We start from the raw sequence: 6,000 nt of genomic DNA on the forward strand, positions 1-6,000 counted from the left end.
GGCACCGGGAACAGTGGGCAGGAAGCCACGGTGACCCAGCCCTCAGGTGCCTACAATCCTGCAGTGTTGAGCTGGGGTCCACGTCACTGTGTCTTCTGTCTGTGCATAGCAAGGAGAGACCCCCTCTGTCCCCAGGGACAGCAGTGTCTGCTGACGCTGAGTAAGGGAATGGAAACCAGAGTGCCTTCCCTGTGGCATCCTCAGGTAGGATGGAGGGACACAGGGCATGACCTGGCTTTGACTCCTGCATGGCCCTGGCCCTCAGGTCACTGGGAAAGTCACGCTGAGTTGAGCTGCAAGGCCTGAGGTGGCTGTGGCTGGAGAGGATGAGTAAGCAGCTGACTGCTCCTCACCTGCCCACAGGTAATGGGGAGTTAAGTGGGGCCTTGTGTGTCACAGCACGAGCCCACCCCAGCAGCTGCCTCGGGCTCTGCTGCTCAGGAGCGTAACTGGAGGCACTCTGTGAATTTGGGTGACTGCTGAAAATAGGAAGGTGATCACACTGTCTTCTGCTTAATCCAGGAGGTTTTGGGAGCAGCACTGAGAGCCTCTGGCAAGGTGCAGGGCCAGTGTGTAATGAATGTGCTCCATTTCACCCAGCAAATGGCATGCAAAGCAGGAAAGGTGCTCATTATAGAATGGTTTGAGTTGCAAGGGCCTTTAAAGATTGCCTAGCTCCAAGCCCCATTTACCTGCCCTTTATAAAAAAAAAAAAAAAAAAAAAGCTTCATCCAGCTACCCAAAACTTCTAAAACAATAAGAGATCAGGGAAATAATAGTATGTTTGGATCTTTGCAAACCCCTCCAAGAACATGTCTCCAGCATTTGGCATTGAGTGAGAAGGGCGTCCCAGGGCACTCCTCCAGCCCCAGCTGTCCACTCTGGTTTCCCTGCAGGTGCCTGGGGTGACCTTGCTGCATCTCAAGTGCTGCTCCTGGCATCCCTGACATGAGTTTTCCTGGAGCCCAGGGAACTCTGGCCCAGCCATTCCTCCTGGTGATGCTGAAGTCACCAGATAACTGCTGAGCACCTGAAGAAGCATTTCCCAGCCATGTCCTGGGGCTATGGGTCAGCAGCTGGCTCAGTCCTTGCAGCTCCCAGGTGCCCAAAGGCCACAATCTGAGTGTGCCATAGGGCTTGCTGCCACACTGTGAGCTGGGTGCTCATTAGCTGGGGCTGGGAAGAGCAGTTAATGAAGAAGTACACGTGCAGTGTACAGAGACAATCCTTCAACACAGGCTATGTGCCAAACAACAGAAACCAAGGAAATGAATCACAGAATATACTGAGCTGGAAGGGACCCAAAACGATCATCGAGTCCAGCTCTGAAGTGAATGGCCCATACAGGGTCAAGACCTCACCTTGGTGTTATTGGCACTGTGCTCTGACCAACTGAGCTAATCTCAGGGTCTTTATGAATGAGCAGAAGCTGCTCATTCTCCTTCCCCAAGCCACCCTGTCCCAGCCTCCCCCATCCCGCTGAGAACCCTTGGGGCACCCACTCCAGGGCCCCAGGGATGTACCCAGACACCCACCCAGCCCCAGTGAAGCAGACTGGGAGGTGCCACCAATCACCCACACACACCCCTGGTGTCTGTATGTGCCACACCTCAGCTCCTCAGGTGGCTGTTCCCATGCTGCTTGTCCCTTGGGATGGATTTTCCTGGAAGCTCCTGCCTGAAGTTGTTTGTCTGTGTTATAGATCAAGAAAATGCAACATGCACTCTTTCACATCATTAAAAATCCTCATCAATCTCCTTGGGAGCCCCTCTGGTCCCTTGAGTGGTGGCACTGGGGACAAGAGGTGTGCTCCTTACTTAAACTGGGAAAGACCACCAGTCCCTGAGGAACCTCAGTGTCTTGCTGGGCTTTGGTGGCCAGAGTAAGGTCCATGAGGCACAGGCTCAGCATGGCTTCTCCCCCACTGCCTTGCCCCTCCCAGAGATGCCTGAGACCTGTCTGACTCAGGTGGTCTCCATCCCAGGTCCATGGGACTCCACAGCAGCGTCTCCTCCCTCTTCCCAAAGGGATGCTGGCAGGGAGACGTAGCTGTGTCCAGCAACACACACCCAGCTGAAGGGCTCGGTTCAGCCTCTGCCAGGGGCAGGGCAGTGTGGATGCGGTGTGGCTCAGGTGAGTGGTAAATGGGGGTTGTTACCAACTTTGGTCACTTGCTGCCTGGTGGCTGGGATGCCACTGCTCCCAGCACCCCAGTGCTCCCAGCACAGGGCTTTGCATCAGCTCCCAGGCCCCAGTGGGCACAGAGATCTCTGCCCAGTCCCCTGGCCCGCACTGGAGAAGAGCTGAGAGGCACTCAGGGAACCTGTGGTTATTGCAAGGCTGGGGACAATTCCTTTCTGGGACACCTGTGGGACAGGGATGTGCTCTGCAGTGGGGAGGAGCTGCCTAGCCTGGATGAGAGACAGCAACCTGAGCAAGGTGCAGAGCAGATGGTTGATGATCGTATCTATGGGGCAACCACCACCTTCCAGCCCCATAAAACCTCCTTGTGCCACCTGTAGATACCCACAGCCCACGTAGCACCTGAGGGTGGGGGGAAGAGACGGGGCTTGGCTCCCCAGCTGCCCTGCCATGGGAGAGGGCAGCAGGCCTCATGGTGCAGTCCCATCCCAGAGAAGCTGCCCAGCACCTGAGATGGGGATGGTCCATGAAGAGCCTGGGATTTGCCTGAGGCTCTGAGTGTGGCTTTCCAGCAGCAAAGGAGCATGGAGGAGTTTACCTAGAACAAATACTGGGAATGCCCTCTGGGAATGACCACAGCCAGCAGGTGACCTCACTGGAAAGAAATCTGGGTGTTACATTTGCACTTCTCTGACAAAAAGACCTATTACCCAAAGATGAACGTGGGACAGAGGTTTTGCATTTGTTGCATAAAAAAACGGAATTGCTTCTATATTTAGAATTTGGTTCACCAGCAGCTTTCTACCAGGAGACACCAAAACAACTTTGAAAAACAGGGCTTTGGGCCAGGCAGCAGTGTCCGGTCGGGAAGGCTGCCCAGGGGGAGTGATCAGAAGAGAGGTTGGCTGCCTTTGGCAGCAGTGCCCGGCCGGGGCGGGGTGTCCCTCCTGGCTGGGGACGCTGCTGAGCCCCCTCCACAAGCAGCCCCGTGATCCCAGCCCGGCGGCGCTCTGACTCACGGCACCCTGGACTGACACCTCCTTGTTTTTCACAAGCTCCTCGCTTGGCTTGGGGACAGAAGGAAATAGCAGCTGGTGAGATGAGCCCAGCAATTTGACTCAAGTCGATTTTGAGGTGTGTGTCTCAGCACGGAGTAACCTTGCCGGTCAGAGTGCAGCAGCCGGGGTCAGTGCCTGTGAGGCGAGAGAATGGCGAGGGACTGGACACGGCAGCACCCTGTCAGCCCCTGCTACTGCCAGAACCCGGCGGTGGGAGCAGGCAAGGAGACAAGGAGACAGACAAGGAGAGCCGGCAAAGCTCTGCACTCTGCCTGCACTGCAGAGAAGCGAGTGGGCAGCCGAGTGGGCAGCTGCTGCCCCGCTGACAGCCACGGGCCAAAGTGGCTCCTGATGGGTCTCCTCAAAAGGGACTGATACCCGGCTTCAGCCTTCCACACCGTGCCAAAAGAAGGAGCCTGCCCACCCCGCTGCCCCGCGCCCCTCCATTGCCGGTAATGGCGGCCGGTCCTACTCCCTGCCCTTCGCAATCCCCCGAGGCTCGTCATTCCCCGGCCCCCGGGATCCCAGCAGCGGCTGTTACCTCCAGGGTCCCCCAGCTTCACCCCAAAGGAGCCCATGCCATAAGCCATAGTGGGGGGATGTGCTCCATAGGAGTGGGATGTGCTCCATCGTGGTGGGGTGCTCTCCACAGGGGTGATATGTACTCCACAGGGGTGGAATGTGCTTCATATGGCAGGGATGTGCCCCACAGGGTAGTGTGCTCTCCATGGGGAGGGTGTTCTCCATGGGGGAGTTGTTCTCCACACAGGGAAGTGTGAGTTCCATCGAGTGTGCATTAGCCCAGAGGGCACACAATGGTGTGGAGGCAAGGAACCGACCCCGGCTCAAGGCTTGCTCTTCCTCTAAGCCCTTCTGACTCCAAGCAGGCTGGACAAGGACCCAGGAGCCCTTGGGAGCCTTGGCACTCAAGAGTCCCCCAAACCTCTGATGCTCCTGAGGGGCTTCAGTGATGGCATGGCTTTGTAGTTTCTATAAATCAGGACAGTTGTATTTTCCAGAGTTTGGATCACACGTCTCTGGCTCTTCTGCCTACTCCTGGGTTGAAGTGATGCCCTCCAGACAGGTGCCATGAGGTGCCCAGTGTTCTGCCCAGTCAGTGGTGCTTTATTCAAGTGTGTTCCCAAGTTGCCCTCAAGTCTGTGTGTCCCAAAAGTAAGATGAGCATTTCAATCAGCATTCAAGGTCTCTTTAAGGTCAAAGTTAAACCCTGCCTAAACCAACTCCAGGCCAGTAGAAGTGCAAGCCTGCCCATGCCTTTGTCACAGAAGGTGCTGCAGCCCAGTAGGTCAGGGCAGGTCATGCCATGGTGCCGCTGGGACCCTGTGTGTGCCTGGGCTGGATGAACCCTGGAAGCTGCCGCCTTCCACACAACAGCATTTCTGGCTCTTTTGACTCCTGCCACATATTTGTCTTGTGCAAGATGAGGTTTTTGCAGTTGGTCCTGCTGCAGAGCAGTGCTGAGCCCTGGGATCCACCCAGGCTGAGGAGGCTCAGCCCTCTATGGCAAGAACGGAAGAAAAGGTTGGGCTGAAGCTGAATGAAAAAAAAGCAAACACTCAATCACCTGCCCAGGCCTCCCACAGTTCAGTGTGGATTTGTTTGAGCCCCAGGAGTGCACACCCTGAACTGTGAGCCTGTCTAGGCTGAGGCACAAGGCAGTGCTGACCATGGAGGACTTAATCCTCATCTTTATGTGTTCATAGTCCTATATATCAATTTTATTTTAAATTCCTCCCTAGGACAGAGGCAGGAACTTCCTACACTGAAATTCAAGCCAGGACAATCATAATCAAATAAAATGAAACCTGGGTCTTCCATTTCAGGGGATGGGCAAATTACAGGGTAGAAACCACTCTTCTGTAGCTGCCCAGCCTTGATTGTTCAGCTAAGGCTTGGAGATTGGTCACGATGTTGTGTGCCAGGTGAACCAGTTTTCCTGCACTTTGCTGGTGCCATCCAGACGTGTTCCTTCTCTTTGGTCCTTGTACCTCATAATCCAGGGTCACGCCACACCTTCCCCAGCAGCTGGTGTCCACAGGGGACACTGCTGCTGGACACCGCCATGCTGACATGCTGACATGCTGATATGCTGATATGGTGACATGGTGACATGGTGACACAGCCCAGTTCTGGTGTGGAGACAAAGCTGCTCCATCAGGCTTTCCTCTGGATGCCTGTGCTCCCACCCAAACCACACAGCCTACTATCAGTATCCTCATCCAAGAAGGTCTGAGTAGAGTAGGGAAAAATGAACTCATCACCCCCTGCTGAGGAATTCTCTGTCCTGCAGTTTGGTTTAGTCCCGATGTGGAGGGGCAGGGCTCCTCAGAGCTGGCAGGAGCAGCCTTGGGACGGCCAAGCTGTGCTCAGCTGCCCTGGCCAGGTCACCAGCACCAGCTCTGCTCTGCTTCCCCTTTCCTAATGGGTGAATTTTCGACATTCTAAGTTGTTCATGCTGGAGTAGGATCCCCAGGACAAGGACAGGCTCATCCACCACTCAGTGGTATCCTCAGCCTTGGAGGATCTGTTCCAGCTGGGCTGATGGCTGAGTCACCTTGACTCTTCTCTTTAGACTATGACATGCCACCCAGGAGAGAGAGGCAGCTCTCACCACGGTGTCTGGGCTTCCTGTTCCGAGGTTAGAGGCAGCCAGAGGGGACCTGCACTCTGCAGCTGCCCTGGCTGAGCAGGCACCTCCCTGCTCCTGCAGCCCTGAGCCTCAGCCTTGCCTGGGTCTCCCTGGGGACAGGGACTACCTGCCTGCAGCTTTCTTTATGTG

Source organism: Vidua macroura, chromosome 17 (assembly GCF_024509145.1).
Source record: "Vidua macroura isolate BioBank_ID:100142 chromosome 17, ASM2450914v1, whole genome shotgun sequence".
NCBI classification, from domain to species: Eukaryota; Metazoa; Chordata; class Aves; order Passeriformes; family Viduidae; genus Vidua; species Vidua macroura.